This window comes from Dysidea avara, chromosome 8 (genome assembly GCF_963678975.1).
Source record: "Dysidea avara chromosome 8, odDysAvar1.4, whole genome shotgun sequence".
Classification (NCBI taxonomy): Eukaryota; Metazoa; Porifera; class Demospongiae; order Dictyoceratida; family Dysideidae; genus Dysidea; species Dysidea avara.
Genome location: NC_089279.1, coordinates 28,098,536 through 28,116,741, shown reverse-complemented (window position 1 = coordinate 28,116,741; position 18,206 = coordinate 28,098,536). Strand labels below are relative to the sequence as shown.

Sequence of the window (18,206 nt, the reverse complement as noted above, 5' to 3'; positions counted from 1 at the left end):
CTGGTTTCCATCATGGTCACACATTGTGACAAGTTGTATCATGCAGCAACAGAATCTTGACCACATAGCTACCAACAATGCAATTTATATCAAAGCATTTGTTAAATCCTTCATGCGAAAATGGTTTGGCTATAAAAGGTATAGTGCCATTGCCCTACCATCAGCTACTTAATCTTTTGGCATGTGTAATCAAAATTGATCTACATGATTATTGAGAAATTTAACAGTTGTAATTAAAAGGAATAAATTACACAAAGGAGGGGAATCATTTAAGATGACACAGCAGTGGCAGATCTAGAAATTTTCAGAGTCAACTTCAACCTAGCTGTAAGTCGAAGACCAAAAAAAAAGGTCACTACTTGCTGTTGAACATCTTCAAAGGCAAAAGTATGAAGTTTCACCAGTAGGAAAAGTTCAAATATAGTACACTATGTAAAATTTATGGTGATTTTATCACCCACACGATGAGTCATAAATAAATTAGGGGCGTGCACTATTTTCAGAGAGAGTTTCAGCTGAAACCATTGCAACCCCCCTGTATCCGACACTGCACAGGGATTGAAATCACTCAAAAGAGGTGTGCTTTTGGTGTTTTCTTCATTTAAATCACATATAAAGACATGAATGTTTAGTTTTAAGGATGAACAAATCACCCAATTTGTAAGTCAATTGCATGCTATCCCAAACGTTGTGAAATTACTATACATTGTCTGATATATAATATAATCATGTATACATGTATCTACTAGCAAAAACAAAAAGCTTGGGTATGCAACCTCATAGCAAGAAGGTTTTATCAAAGTGTGCAAAGAATAAAAACCTCTGAAAGTTTCAACTGAGTGTATTCGAATTCACTGCATGTGCAGAAAAGGATGGTTTTACAAACTTGGGTTACAAATGTTGGTACATACAACTGTAATTTAATATCCCTACTTTTTAAAAATTTCATCATTTTACATACACAACACATGCACGTAGGTCTGCTGTTTGAGTGGTCTCAATGGAATTAAGCATATTCATTGTGTGCAAGAGGTGTGTATGAAGATTAGTAAGGCTGATGGTATTATGGAGTGTGGTGGTAGAAGGGTTAATAACTAGGAAGTGGTTACTGAATCGAAAGGTTTTTATTTTCGCATCTAGTAGTTTCTCCAAGCATTCAACTTTAGGGGATGCGTCTAGTAGTTTCCCCGAACATTTGACTTTAGGGGACGTGAAAAGTAGCATTAGCGTTAGGGTTAGGCTTGGGTTCAGCTTTGGTTTCTTCTTCACCTTTAGGTTAATATGTTCTTCTTACTGTATTGTAGTGTATATAGTGAGACTACTACGTACGTGAGTAGCATTTATAAGATAGAAAAATAGGGTAGTGGGTATATAGCTAGCAGCGATAGCACAGTGGTTAGCCTACTGCCTACAGTTCCAGTAGTCCAGGGCTCAAGCCCAGGTTGAGTTTTGTGGGGTTTTCATTTAGTGACCCTTTTTTTGTCTAAGTTTTACCGTTAGGGACCCGCCGATTATGCTGGCATAATAGGTAAGTTTTGAGCATAAATTTAAGCATAATAGGTAAATTTTTGAGCAGTGCAGCATAGCATAATAGGTAAAATTATGAGCATAATCGGCGGGTCTCTATTTACCGTTGGTTCAATAGTGAGTCCAGCTTATTGAACTGACTTTCAGTTCAGTAACCACTGCCTAATAACTAATAGTAAAGTTCACTGTGCCAGTTGGTTTTTTTTACAGATCACAGAACTCTGCACATTGAGAATCAGTTTTATTTTGTCATGTAGCTGCAATGCTTTTATGAGTGAGAGCAAAATATCATGATTGTTATCTTACAGACTTTTCAGTGGTCGACCTCATGAAAAACTGCTAGTTAAAAACAACTTTGAAGTATGTAACAGACTTAATTGTAAACAATGTGACCAACATTGGGGTGCTGTGTCCCACTAGTCTAATTATATATTGGTCATTAAAAGTTAGAGGCATATCTTTAAGAAGTGCATGGGAATATGCTACTTTCCCAGTGAAGAACTTAGAGCCCAGAGGATTCTAAACCATCACAAAGTGACCAGTAACACTATTTCCATAACCTTGTTGTGTTTCTATCCTTAAGTGTAATTTTAAAATGTGTATGCAGCAGATAATTAATATTTAACTACTCTTCCAGTTCTGGAATCTTAGTAAGCTATAGCTAGGAGGGCTACATTATTTTAAAGCCTCTGGTCTGTGTATATAGCATGCAGACATATGATGTATGTATTATTAATTATAATTAGAGGGTTTTCTGGGGCTGTGGAACCCCTTTGAAATTTTTAACTTCTGCACGGGCTTATATACAGCAGGAATATCAGACTATGATCTTGTTTTGGCAACTAGCACAAATGTGCAGAATAAATGGGGGGTAGTATAGGTACAGTGTAATAGAAAACCTACACTGGTACATGTACCTCAAAAGTGGATTAAGGAAGAAAGGGGTATGCATTGAAACCCTTCATAAAGATCAAGTTACTAGAACGGTCAGGTGTATTCTAATAGAGCAGTCAAAATTTACTCTAATAGAACAATATCAGAATATAAATTATTTTAAGTGGGTGTTATTATAAGTGTAAAACTAACCTGAAATTTAAAGAATAATCTTAGCAACTAAATTAATCTTGAGTTCAATTGAAGAATTTATATGCATGCATTTGGGTCACTACAATTATCTGACCATCCATAGACACATTTACATGTAGGACTTTAGAGAACCAAATATTTATATTGAAAATACCAGTAGTTTATAGTTACTATGAAATCATTACAAGTATATTATTGCTTAAAATCTGTTAGCAGCCTTGCATCTATAACTCACTGCCAAAATTGGAAACCACCCTGGATGCATCCCTGAGTTCCCATTAAATGCATCCCATAAACTGATTATATTAATTTAAATCTAATGTAAAAAATTAATACATCAGCTCCATGTATGATACATTAATGTTACAAATATTATATACAGCTATGTGTGGTAATGTCAAATGCAGCAATGGCTAAGTTAGCATCTCAGTTTGCAGTCTGTTAATAAACTGCACAAAAAATCTTGAAACAATACAGAACATTTTGATTCTCATCTGTAGTGTTAAATAATACACCATATTCACCCTGTAACAAAATGAACATAACAAACAGGGACTAACTTAACAGAAAGATTGAGCCAATCATGTTTTTTGATTATATAACCTGAACTTATTTTGCTTTTGAATGATGCTTGAAAATTAGGCTCATACTACGCTTAACATCATGCTTTCAAATTCAAGATTATGCTTGAGAGCTGTCTGTCTGTATAGTATTTGACTAATTCCAGATTGTTGTATTATACATATAAAGTAAATGACTGTTTTTCTATTTGATTTCTGCAAAGTGCATTGTTTAAAATATAAATATTCCAAAATCACCTTAGAAAGCATTCTCAATCTAAAAAGAGTCTCAAAAGTTAACTTACATAGTATGCACAAATATTCCAGCAAAAAATGTGCAAAGACAATAGGGTTGTTTCAGGAAATTTTGCAAAATAGGGAGGTAAAATGAGTGATGTTTTTCATTTTCCATGGATAGTATAGCAGTGTAGCCCCCACAATTAGCAGAATATTGCCACACTTTTTCATTAACCCATGAAACCTTTATTTATATAAAACTCCTCTTTACATGTATTTTAGATCACAGATTTGACCTTGGTAAACTTCATGGTCATCTAGTCAGTCAAAATTGATCATTTCTGTCTGGTTTAATTCCCTAAAGCATTAATTAACTTGGTACCAAAGTAAGGGTCTTGTTGAGTCTTGTGAAAGAAACAGCTTGCATGGCTTTTATTAGTAGGTGATTTTATATCCAATGTGAATCCAGTTTGACCTTGAAGTTGTTTAAAGAGTGTACTTCAATAAGTTATGATCACTTTTGTCAGCTGCAATTTACCCCACTTCACGTAAAAACCATATATTTCAACAAGAGTCACCTTTACTTTGGTACCATGTTTTAACAAGTTATTTACTGTCACAGGGAGTTAAAGACAGACATGATCAATTTTCTGTGCTAGATGGCCATAAAGGTCACCAAAGGTCAAATCTAAAGTGGCACTATATCTCAAAATACTTTTCATGAGGAGTACTATTAATGTGGAAAGTTTGATGTTAGTTATGAATGTGATTTTTTATCATGCTACTATACTAAGAAATTAAAGTTACACAATAATAATATACTATCCCACTAGAAACTTGTGAGAGAGCTAAGCCTTTAAATGCAGGGAGTCAGAAACATGTGTAGGGTCTGGAATTCTGTTCCCTGACTAATTTCAGCTTCATCAACTTCAATCATAACATCTTGTTATTTCTTGAACCCTTGAAACCCCTCAACTGCACTACATTGTATACACTTAGTTAAAACTCACTGGAAGAGCTGTTGGAGGCATGGGGTTTGGTGGAGCTAAAAGAATTCTGATGAAACCTAAAATCATGTATATTGAAGTAAAGTGTTTAATTTTGTTAGGAAATAAACATGTTTATCCATGCAATGTATTGAACAATAACTTACAATATAATTCATGCAGTTAAACATATAAGTAAAGCATCAATTAAGACTAGGAGATAATATTATAACTGGGAACATCATTATGCCATATTCTCAAATGTTGTGCTGAGTTAAATTCAAATTTTAACTACTGTGAGCTATAGTATATTACCATGAGTACATCGAATCCTACATGGACATAGGATTCAATGTGGTAATTACACATACGTATTATAGACACTGTACTGTAAGAACAATTATTGTAGTGTTTTCTTCAGCCACAAACCCTACAGTAGATAGACACCACTTTGGTATTATACTATAGCTATACTATAGCTTAGTTGAGCAGAATGGCTAAAGAATTTTTAAGTTAGATTTCAGCAGGTATTGAACACAACACTTGGTTTAGCAGCCCAATAGTAAAGTCTGTTCGCGTTCACCTGAGCCCTTGTTTCTTGCTAATAACTCTTGTTACATGGGCCAGCTGCCCAAACATTAATTATTGTTTTAGTAGCACTGTGAAGCTCTTTAAACACCGGAATTATTAATCAAAATAGCGCTAACACCCCCTTTGATATGGGCAAGAACAAGTGAGTTATGAGGCTTTAAAAAAATCCCATACATTTAGTATGGACAACTCAGGTGCACAAACATATTTACAACATAAAAACATGCTTGTTCCTGTATAAAACCATTGGGAGTGAACACATGTTCACCTCTTTGATATTACTATAATATTTGGCAGGGATCAGGTGAACGCTTACCAACTATAGTGATTAATAAAATACATGCAGTACAGCACATCAGTTTTATTAGTAACAATTAATATTTTCAAATAGAATCTGGAGAGCTACATGAGTCCTGTTAGAAGAAAGATCCAGATATATTTTAATAGTATAGTCTAGAATACTCTAATACAGCACTCGTAGTCCTGGAAACCATGGGCCAGGGGAGTCAGCTACTCTAGTAAAACAGTCAATTACTCTAATAGAACAGTCACCTTTACATTTCCTTTAAAAAGTGTAAGTTTATTAGTAAAATAGGGTCTTGGGTCTTCTAAAATATGACAGTTGACCCACAAGAATCACAACCATATCTGTTGTATGCTTCAAATTCCACTGTGTAAATTTCACTGTCTAAGTTGGCACCCTCACTTTGTGACCTGCTCTACCACCCCTGGCTAATACAGATATCCATGTAATTCATCAGTTTAAATGAAAAGGAATTTATCACTAGAAAATGTGGAGTTTGGGGAAAATTACTCACAGACTAATTTAACCATTTATAATATTCATAATCTCTCAGTTCTGCCTATATATATATATATATATATATCTAATCCAAAACAGCCAAGCTGTAAAAAAAGTGTGCGGCCCTCAGAAAGGCTATGGTGAAAAAAGATGTGAAATCCAAGGTGGCGGCCAAGAAATGGCTGTGATGGTAGGTTAATGGTAAAAATTTTAATAACGACAATTCAGGTGAATTTTTGTGCCGCTTCACAAAATTTACCTGAATTGTCATTATTAAAATTTTTACCATTAACCTACCATCACAGCCATTTCTTGGCCGCCACCTTGGATTTCACATCTTTTTTCACCATAGCCTTTCTGAGGGCCGCACACTTTTTTTACAGCTTGGCTGTTTTGGATTAGATTTCATTTCTTTTTGTATTTGTATACCCCAAAGCCAGCCTATGGCCAGCTTTGGGACTTTTTAAACCTATGTTTTTTTTCTTTACTACAGGAAGAAGAAAACATGAAGTAGATGTACGTACTTTAAATATTTTATCAGTAGATCTACAATTATATATATAATACATATGTGACCGGATTTGCGAAAAGGGGCCTTCCACACATCCAATTTGCCAACTTTGACAATTGATAACTTCAGATTGGAAAGAGCTATTGCCTTGAAATTTAGGCAGTGGTGATTTCTTTGCAGCTGAACTCTCTACATGATGGTTTCTTTGTAGCTGAACTCTCTACAAGGTAGCTGATCTCTCTACAGGGAGATTTGTTTGTAGCTGAACTCTCTACAAGGTAACTTCTTCTAGCTGATCTCTCTACAGGGTGATTTGTTCATAGCTGAATTCTGTACAGGTGATTTGTTTGCAGCTGAGCTCTTTACAAAATGTAGCTGAACTCTCTACAAAGTAACTTCTTCTAACTGATCTTTCTACAGGGTGATTTGTTTGTAGCTGAACTATCTACAAGGTAATTTCTTCTAGCTGATCTCTCTACAGGGTGATTTGTTTGTAGCTGAATTCTGTACAGGTGATTTGTTTGCAGCTGAGCTCTTTACAGAATGGTTTCTTTGTAGCTGAACTCTCTACAAGGTAACTTTTCTAGCTGATGTCTCTACAAGGTGGCTAGTTTGTAGCTGAACTCTCTACATGGTGGTTTCTTTGTAACTGAACTTTCTACAAGGTGACTTCTTCTAGCTGATCTTTCAATAGGGTGATTTGTTTGTAGCTCCACTCTCTACAAGGTAACTTCTTTTAGCGGACCTCTCTACAGGGAGATTTGTTTGTAGCTGAACTCTCTACAGGTGATTTGTTTGTAGCTGAATTCTGTACAGGTGATTTGTTTGCAGCTGAGCTCTTTACAGAATGGTTTCTTTGTAGCTGAACTCTCTAAAAGGTAACTTCTTCAAACTGATCTTTCTACAGGGTGATTTGTTTGTAGCTGAACTATCTACAAGGTAATATCTTCTAGCTGATCTCTGTACAGGGTGATTTGTTTGAAGCTGAATTCTGTACAGGTGATTTGTTTGCAGCTGAGCTCTTTACAGAATGGTTTCTTTGTAGCTGAACTCTCTACAAGGTAGCTGATCTCTCTACAGGGAGATTTGTTTGTAGCTGAACTCTCTACAAGGTAACTTTTCTAGCTGATGTCTCTACAAGGTGGCTAGTTTGTAGCTGAACTCTCTACATGGTGGTTTCTTTGTAACTGAACTTTCTACAAGGTGACTTCTTCTATCTGATCTTTCAATAGGATGATTTGTTTGTAGCTTCACTCTCTACAAGGTAACTTCTTCTATCTGATCTCTCTACAGGGAGATTTGTTTGAAGCTGAACTTTCTAAATGATGGTTTCTTTATAGCTGAACTCTCTGCAAGGTAATGTCTTCTAGCTGATCTCTCTACAGGGAGATTTGTTTGTAGCTGAACTATCTACAAGGTAACTTCTTCTAGCTGATCTCTCTACAGGGAGATTTGTTTGTAGCTGAACTCTCTACAGGTGATTTGTTTTAAGCTGAACTTTCTAAATGATGGTTTCTTTATAGCTGAACTCTCTGCAACGTAATGTCTTCTAGCTGATCTCTCTACAGGGAGATTTGTTTGTAGCTGAACTCTCTACAAGGTAATTTCTCCTAGCTGATCTCTCTACAGGGAGATTTGTTTGTAGCTGAACTATCTACAAGGTAACTTCTTCTAGCTGATCTCTCTACAGGATGATTTGTTCGTAGCTGAATTCTGTATAGGTAATTTGTTTGCAGCTGAGCTCTTTACAGAATGGTTTCTTTGTAGCTGAACTCTCTAAAAGGTAACTTCTTCTAACTGATCTTTCTACAGGGCAATTTGTTTCTGGCAGAATTTTCTACAGGGTGATTTCTTTGCAGCTGAAGTTTCTACATGGTGGTTTCTTTGTAGCTGAACTCTCTACAAGGTAATTTCTTCTAGCTGATCTCTCTACAGGGAGATCTGTTTGTAGCTGAACTATCTACAAGGTAACTTCTTCTAACTGATCTTTCTACAGGGCAATTTGCTTGTGGCAGAATTTTATACAGGGTGATTTCTTTGCAGCTGAACTCTCTACATGGTGGTTTCTTTGTAGCTGAACTCTCTACAAGGTAATTTCTTCTAGCTGATCTCTCTACAGGGAGATCTGTTTGTAGCCGAACTATCTACAAGGTAACTTCTTCTAACTGATCTTTCTACAGGGCAATTTGCTTGTGGCAGAATTTTATACAGGGTGATTTCTATGCAGCTGAACTCTCTACATGGTGGTTTCTTTGTAGCTGAACTCTCTACAAAGTAATTTCTTCTAGCTGATCTCTCTACAGGGTGATTTGTTTGTAGCTGAATTCTGTACAGGTGATTTATTTGCAGCTGAGCTCTTTACAGAATGATTTCTTTGTAGCTGAACTCTCTACAAGGTAACTTCTTCTAACTGATCTTTCTACAGGGCAATTTGTTTGTGGCAGAATTTTATTCAGGGTGATTTCTTTGCAGCTGAACTCTCTACTTGGTGGTTTCTTTGTAGCTGAACTATGTACAAGGTAATTTCTTCTAGCTGACCTCTCTACAGGGTGATTTGTTTGTAGCTGAATTCTGTACAGGTGATTTGTTTGCAGCTGAGCTCTTTACAAAATGGTTTCTTTGTAGCTGAACTCTCTACAAGGTAACTTCTTCTAGCTGATGTCTCTACAAGGTGACTAGTTTATAGCTGAACTCTCTACATGGTGGTTTCTTTGTAACTGAACTTTCTACAAGGTGACTTCTTCTAGCTGATCTTTCTACAGGGTGATTTGTTTGTAGCTGAACTCTCTACAAGGTAACTTCTTCTAGCTGATCTCTCTACAGGGAGATTTGTTTATAGCTGAACTCTCTACAGGTGATTTGTTTGAAGCTGAACTCTCTAAATGATGGTTTCTTTGTAGCTGAACTGTCTACAAGTAAACTTCTTCTAGCTGATCTCTCTACATGGTGATTTGTTTGTAGTTGAATTCTGTATAGGTGATTTGTTTGCAGCTGAGCTCTTTAAATAATGGTTTCTTTGTAGCTGAACTCTCTCTAGGTAACTTCTTCTAGCTGATGTCTTTACAGGGTCACTAGTTTGTAGCTGAATTCTCTACATGGTGGTTTCTTTGTAACTGAACTCTCTACAAGGTAACTTTTTCTAGCTCATCTTTCTACAGGGTGATTTATTTGTAGCTGAATTCTGTACAGGTGATTTGTTTGCAGCTGAGCTCTTTAAATAATGGTTTCTTTGTAGCTGAACTCTCTCAAGGTAACTTCTTCTAGCTGATGTCTTTACAGGGTCACTAGTTTGTAGCTGAATTCTCTACATGGTGGTTTCTTTGTAACTGAACTCTCTACAAGGTAACTTTTTCTAGCTCATCTTTCTACAGGGTGATTTATTTGTAGCTGAATTCTGTACAGGTGATTTGTTTGCAGCTGAGCTCTTTAAAGAATGGTTTCTTTGTAGCTGAACTCTCTACAAGGTAACTTCTTCTAGCTGATGTTTCTACAAAGTCACTAATTTGTAGCTGAGCTCTCTACATGGTGGTTTCTTTGTAACTGAACTCTCTACAAGGTGACCTCTTCTAGCTGATCTTTCTACAGGGTGATTTGTTTGAAGCTGAACTCTCTACAAGGTAACTTCTTCTAGCTGATCTCTCTACAGGGAGATTTGTTTGTAGCTGAACTCTCTACATGATGGTTTCTTTCTAGCTGAACTCTCTACAAGGTAACTTCTTCTAGCTAATCTCTCTACAGGGAGATTTGTTTGTAGCTGAACTCTCTACATGGTGGTTTCTTTGTAGCTGAACTCTCTACATGATGGTTTCTTTGTAGCTGAACTCTCTGCAAGGTAACTTCTTCTATTGATCTCTCCACAGGGCGATTTGTTTGTAGCTGAACTCTCTACATGGTGGTTTCTTTGTAGCTGAACTCTCTGCAAGGTAACTTCTTCTATTGATCTCTCCACAGGGCGATTTGTTTGTAGCTGAACTCTCTACATGGTGGTTTCTTTGTAGCTGAACTCTCTGCAAGGTAACTTCTTCTATTGATCTCTCCACAGGGAGATTTGTTTGTAGCTGAACTCTCTACATGATGGTTTCTTTGCAGCTGAACTCTCTGCAAGGTAACTTCTTCTATTGATCTCTCCACAGGGCGATTTGTTTGTAGCTGAACTCTCTACATGGTGGTTTCTTTGTAGCTGAATTCTACAAGGTGATTTTTTCTAGCTGAACTATCCCTTTTCATAGTTGCATGAACTCCCTACAAGGTAACTTCTTCTAGCTGATCTCTCTACAGGGTGACTTGTGTGTAGCTGATCTCTATACAGGTTTCTTGTTTCTAGCTGATCTCTTGAATTCTCTTCAGGGTGACTGCTCTATTAGGATGACTGCTCTATTAGAGTATCTCGATCTTGCACTTGCTGCACCAAGTTGGATTTCGTGTTATAACTCCGTGGCTTTAAGTCTGATTCTTCTACACCATTGATGAGCCTTTCTAAGATGATTACTCCATCTGTACAACGATTTTCAAAGCATTACCCCAAGTGGTTTATCTGGTAGGCGTGGCAAGTAGTCGTTTTTTTATTAGCTAATCTCGATTGCGTAATTGTTACACACTGTTGGTTTTTTCGTTGTATCTTCCTGTTTTTTAGCTCGATTTCTTTCAAACCAAAAAGGTTTGAGGTTCAATAGTTAACCTATTCACCCACCGATTTTCAGCTTCTTCCCATACGCGGTTTACCCTGTAGGCGTGACAACATATTGGTGTTATTTTTCGTGAATAATCGCTCATAACTCTTTGCCTGTTTATCGTATTCCAGCCAAAGTTGGTACCGAGATGCGCCTTTATACCCCCCTTCTGTGTGCCACATTTCAAGGCAATCGGATAAGGCGTTCGCGTTTTATAGCAGTTTTTGTAAGTGTGCGACAAGAAAAAGAAAAATAAGAAGAAAAAAAAAACGAAGAAAGTGTTGAAGTCGCATATCTCGGGAACGCGCGAAGCGATTTCGCTCAAATTTGGAATGTGGAGTGCTGCAGTTGGAGGGAATGTCCACAGCAAAAATCGTCTTGTTTCATCAAGGATGCACAGAGCTACGGAGGTGCGAAAATTGCGTTTTCTTTCTTCCTGTCAATATACTCACGGGTGTTACGCGCCGGCTTCTTGGGCCGCACGACACACTACCGTGTGTCTTGATAATTGGGTTTTTATAATTTTACTAAAACTATAATTAAAAGATTTTCACATCTTTTAACTAAAACTAAAATGACACAGAAATATAGCTAACCTTAACTAAATCAATAACTAAAAGGAATTAGGAAAGATTACTAAAACTATACCTAAAATAAATTGACGAAACTGGCCATGACTATAACTAAAACTAAAATTCCTTACTAAAACAACACTGCTATGGATGATGTTATGTTTTCAGCAAAGCCTCACTATGCAGTTTTGATTGTAAGGTGGAGCTGCCAGTGAGCAGCCCATAGATTTATATACTGTTTAGTCCTACGTACTGCATTCACTTAATGATTATAAATGATTTAGTAGTAGAATGTTGAACAGCATCCTGAATATCATATTATTTGAATATCCAATGTTGTATAAATAATAATGCACTTGAAAGCTGAGCCCTACTTATAACTGCATTGCATGTTCTCTATATTAGTGAGTGTAGTTACGTACATTTAAAATAATAAATATTATTGTGCTTAATGTTTGTTGAAGTTTGATAATTGGTATAAAGGTGATATAATCATATAATGAACAATGCTACATTATCGGTACAATGTATAGTTTATGTAGGTGTGTGTCAAGTTTTTTGTGTATGTTGTATGTTGTGGAAGCACCCTTGTACAGGCTTAGCCTTTGGTGCAGCCATGATGTATATAGCTTGGCAGCATCCAGTTTGGTAGCTATGCATGGATATCACATCTTTTCTGTGTTTTTTTCTACAAGAACAAATAGAAACACCATCAAATAAATGAATTCCAATATTTATGCATATAGATATCACATCTTTTTCTTTGCTTTTTTTCTACAAGAACAAAGAGAAGCACTATCAAATAAATCAATTCCATTATTATTACACAATGAACTAATAACTTGTAAGTAATATGAACTGTATGCGTGCATGCATGTGTAGCTATACACTGAATGTTCTAATAGGGTGACATATCTCGATCTCGCATTTGCAACACGTAGTTGGGTTTCGAATCATAACTCAGTGGTTTGTAATCCAATTCTTCTGTACTACTGGAAGGACTTTCTATGATGATTATTCCAGCTACATACTGATTTTCAGCTCATTGCTCTAAGCGGTTTGCCTGGTAGATACGAAAACTAATAGTTTTTTATTCATAAAAATCGATTGCGTAATTTTGACACAGGTCGGGTTTTGTGTCATATCTCCGTGGTCTTTATCCCGATTCCTTTCAAACCACAAAAAGGCACTCCTACGATGGTTGCTCCATCTACATATCAATTTTCAACTGATTCCTCAAAGGAGTTTACCCTGTAGGCGTGACAGACCTTCGACCTTATTTTACGCAAATAATCGGTCATAACTCCGTGAATGTTTATCGAATTCCTACCAAAGTTGGTACACAGATCCGCCTTAATGAGCCCTTTAAGTGTGCCAAATTTCAGCCCGATCCGAGCACGCATTCGTGTTTTATGGCGGATTTTGCGAATGTGAGAAATGAAGAAGTAGAAGAAGAAGAAGAAAAAAACGAAGAAATTAAAACGAAATTTTGTTCGCTCGTATCTCGGAAATGGCTGGAGCGATTTTCTTCAAATTTGGTGTGTAGACTCCCCTTACCGGCCGGCACCTCTCTAGCAAATTTGGTTCCAATCGGATAAGGGATCACAGAGCTACATAGGTGTGAAAATTGCGTTTTCTTTCTTCCTGTCAATATACTCACGGGTGGCACGCCGGCTTCTTGGGCCGCACGACACACTACCGTGTGTCTTGATATATATGTGACCCGGTCTGCGAAAAGGGCTCTTATAGCCTTTCCAATTGCATATATATGGTAACCCATAACTTGACTGGTGAATATGGTACAAGCCTACAATTTGGTCACTCAACAACCCTAACCTGGCAGTAGCTGTGGGTGTAATTATATGGTGATAGCTTTAGTAGATTAGGAGTTATGATTAGCCAAACATGGATAATTGGAAAGGCTATAAGAGCCCTTTTCGCAGACCGGGTCACATATATACATATATATATATATATTATTTATTTATTTATTAAGGCTGTACAGCACAGGTGCTGAAGGTCTGTAGGACACCTGGCCTGTTTAAAGTTGTTGCATAAAGTATGCTTGAAAAGGAGAAACAACCCATCACCGTACCTGGACAGCATCGAACCAGCCATCTGATTAATGCTCAAACTGGTGTCTGCTAGGTGATCAGGATGTTTTCTCCTTGTCAATGTTAAGTAAATGTATCCATAGGAACTCTACAGAGAGACTTGTACCCCATGTGTAGCCAAACAAACTTTAGTTTATATAATAAGGCTTTACAGCACAAGTGCTGTATAGCCATAATAAATAAACTAATGTCCATATGTAACTGGGCCTGCGAAAATAGGGCATGTGGGCACATGTTTTTTGCCTACTTTTTCACACTTCCATCACTCATAACTTTTTATAGAACTACGCTATGGCAATACAATTTTCAGCTCTTTATCAGCATTTAATTGGCGTTATGATGCAATTTATAGAATGTAAATATTCTGTTCCAGTACTGAGATATGACCTATAGTGTGACGGGGTGTAGTTTGTGCCCACATGCCCGGTTTTCGTAGGCCCGGTCACATATATACTCATAGGACAACCACACTATAAAGAATTGGAGACAGTATCTCAAATGTTCTAACCTTCCTAGCTGTTGAAAATGAAACGGTGTGATGCCAGCTTTCTTATATACGTATATATGCCATAATTTTTGCCTTTACATATATACAGTAGTTACTTTCTTAATGGAACATATAATGAGCTGCTTTGTAATAGTTTTGTAAATATCCCAATTCTGTATCAATAATTGTTGAAACCAGATTGGATCATCTAGAATCTAGTTTTGTAAAAAAATTGATAAAATTTTGTATCAGATATCATTCCTTCTTCATTTGTGAAAACAAGATCAAGTAAACTGGAAGAGGAGCTACGATGACGTGTTGGTTCCAGTACATGTTGAAATAGATATATATCTTGAACAGTATCAAGAAATAGCTGTTCACAATGAGCTGGTGCTGATGGTAATGACCAATCTATGTTAGGGTAATTAAAGTCTCCACATATTAGGACATGAGAAAACTTGAGACTAGGAATTGACTTCAGAAGCTCACACAGGGAATTAGTACTACTTAATAACTCAGAAGATGGGCTTCGATAGATACACCCAACGAGTAAATTATCACAACCTTTGAGCGAAATTGAGATCCAAATATGTTCTTGAAAGCTGGAGCCTGTGAAATGATATTCCAAGACAGATATTCTTTTTGAAATATATATACCTACACCACGAGTGCTAGTGGTTGGTTGACAGCCATCAGGATCAAAATTAAAAAACATATTGTAACCATCCAAGGATAGTCTCGAAGAAGAAATAGTGTTACAATGGCTCTTTGGCAGGATTTCACTGATCAGAATTATATCAGGTTCATTGCCAGCAATGAACTTTTCATCTGTTGCTGGTCAGGGAAGGCAGCTATTGACATCAAACTTGGAGCAAAGCAAGACGATATTTATACCTCTGCCAAAATTTCTGCCTGAGGAATGTTTGTATAGCTACGTACGTTCCGCGGTATAAATATAATGATGGTGCATGTCGGTAGCTAAATACCACCGCTAGCACAAAGATAGCACGTGCTGGACAACTGAATTAGAAAAGACCAGATAACTAATAAAAGCTTTAAAAGTCCCTGTATTCATCAATTTTTTTCCCTGGCTAGATGTAATGCCCTTTCCCTACCACCCCCAGCACAAGAGGCAAACGTGCTGGACAAGAACTGAAAAACGGGACATTTACAAGTCCCTAGGGCCATTTGTTAGGCCCATTTCCGGGGAAGCATCTGGTGATCTAAACGAGATGGAGCGGCTTCCACGGATGCACATCGTCGCTGACCTCAACAAGGAGAAAGACAGGGTACAGCGAATCCACGCCAAAGTACTACTGTACGATAAAGCACTACGTTTGGAAAGGAGCTCAGCAAGCCGGCGATAAAATGTGATGGTTTCCTTCCCCATGCCCCCAGTTGTGGCAAACACCAATGGAGTAAAGGATGCAAACTCCACCTCAAGAACACGGTCAACATTCTCCCTCTTCTTCTGCATCTCATGACGCCTATGCACAGATGGTATCGAAACATTGCGGTAGCTTTGTGCGTTTGGGTGAAAAACCCTTACATCGAAAAAGGCACTTTGCCACCGCCCCCAAAATCCGTGTGCATGAATGTCAGCCCTGGCATCATCTTGGCAGTTAGCTGATCGAGGAGTAAGTTCTTCGCGAGGTTCTTCGCCACTCAGGGATTGAAGTGGTGACTCAATTGCAACATTAGTACAAACATTTGAAAGTATTTCAGCAGTTGTATCACGAAGGTCATTGTGGCGAACAAAGGTCAAACCACCATGTCGACAGATCATTGCATGATCAGCAGTGAAAGGTGAGCCACACACACAGTGGCTAGGAGTATTCAGTGAAGTCCATCCATAACGCAGGTGAAGAGCATCTCAGAACTCATTCTTTATCAGATGGTAATCCTGGTCTTGCAGTGGTAAAGCCAGAAGCCAAGAAGAGGCTCCAGGTTCACTATTCAGATCAATAGCTCTTTGAAGCTGTGAAGAGAGACCATTTCTGATCTCAAGAGCCCGTTTCTTAGAAGCCTTACGCCGGTGTTGGTGAACCTGAGCCTTGATGGATCGAGTATCTGGGGGATGAGCATGTGCTACCTGACTAATAATCAAGTCTTTTAGTGGTGCAGTAATTCGCAGGGAAGCATCAAACTGAGATTCACAGAAAGCTGTAGGGTCACCCATACCGAGCCCACCGACATGGCAGAGAGAACAACTCACGTTCACCGGTGGCGCATGCAACATGTCCAGTGATATTTTTATTTTATTTATGATTACTGGGCAGTCAGCACAGCTGGTGTGCCCAGGGAAAAAAAGGAATCACAGTATTAGGTACGATTATATACTAACTAATGTGGTGTTGATTGTTTATAAAGTGTGATATCAAGTTAGTTGTAAACTCATCATAGTTTGTCATCTCTATAATAAATACAGGCAGATAGAAGGAAAAAGTTTGAGTCTGATAGCATCCTCTAATGGCTGAAGTACAGAACTAATGTTTGGAATGGTTCTCATCAGGTAGACCCAGCGGCCCATCATACCGTGAGTAAAAGCACAATATGCAGCATGTGGCCGACTACTTGCAATTCCAGCCAAGGCAGATACCTCAGCAGTCCAAGACTCAACCTTTGAAGCCACGTATTCTTCAGCGAAGTCTCTTGTACCCAGAGCTGCACCAAGGTGTCGCTGGCCACTAGCAGTGATCTGTATATTAGAATCAGCAACAATAACTTGTGCAGTGGATAGATGTTCTGGCTTCACATTTAGGACTGTCTTGGTAGCATTTGTAAAATAACCATAATCAGGTCCAACAGAAGAGAGATGCTGCCACCAGGAAAAAAGTTTTGAGAGTGATCCAACAGCAGTATAGCATCATCCGCAAACCATGCCTGAGAGACATCGGGCACTGTTGTACGGAGATGTCTAATCAAAGGTAGAACTGCCAAAGCATACATGGCCATTGCAAGGGGGTCTCCCTGAGTTGTACCCTTTATTATTTAATTTTGCTGTGAAAACTTCACAAACAGAAGAATATACACAGATATAATATAATAAATAATGTTAGCTATTGATTGCAAAATAATAGTTACGTATCAGAGATTTGAATATGTCAGTGTTTTCCGCTTCAAAGATGTAGCGAGGTAGTACGTTCCATTGCCTTGATGTTGATGGTATAAAGGAGTATTTGTAGGTGTCAGTGTTACAAAATGGTTCGATGAGTCTGAACATATGGCATGATCTGGTCTGTAGCTGGTACTGTCCCTCAGTTGATTGAATCCCTGTATTCATCAATACGGCCCATCTCAGGAGAGGCATCACAGGAGCGATGCGAGATGGATCTACTTCCACGTATGCACATTGTAGCTGACCGAAGTAGAGAAAAAGACAATGTGCATAGGATAAACGCCAGAGTCTGACTGTAGCTAGTAGAGCCGCGGCGAGATAGATGGTCAGCCAAACAACGGTAAAAAAAAAACTATTGCCTCCCCATACCTCCAGTGGTTGCAAACACAAGGGGAGTGAAGGAGGCCTGCTCAACCTCTCTGACACGGTCACCATACTCATGCTTCTTCTGTGCCTCGTGGCGTCGATACAAGGAGGGGACACTGGTGTTGCAGTAGTATGGTGCGTTAGGATGAAACACCCTTTAAATTATAACTACATAATTATGTACGAATATACTCATGATTGAGTTTGTACATTAACAAATATATATATATATATATGTCGAAAAGGCAGCTAGCTAAATGATTGCTTACGGTAAATGATTGCTTACGCTGGCTAAGTAATTTATATATAGCCAATCCACATAGTGTACTTTTAGCTATATTCATCTTGTATAATAACATAAAATAATAATCTACAGCTTACCACACGACTCAATAGTGCACGTAGCATGTGGCGGAATTCTTGACATCAACGGACTACCAGAAATCACTATAAAAAGTGCTGTAAACCAAGCGATGTACTTCGATGCCTCAAACATTGTTAATCGCTGAATCATACAACACAGTTAGACTATCTAACATTGATCTTGAAACATTTAAACAATTAACAACTCCTACTTGG

The 18,206-nt window shown here is 37.9% G+C and overlaps 1 long non-coding RNA gene across 1 annotated transcript; it reads right to left on the bottom strand.

The window, feature by feature from the left end:
• Positions 1 to 2,959: 2,959 nt before the first annotated feature.
• Positions 2,960 to 18,206, bottom strand: LOC136263630 (uncharacterized). Its single transcript, XR_010704728.1, has 3 exons — positions 18,009 to 18,206; positions 4,421 to 4,476; positions 2,960 to 3,138 (listed from the first exon to the last, which is right to left on the bottom strand). It is a non-coding gene; the product is annotated as an uncharacterized lncRNA (long non-coding RNA).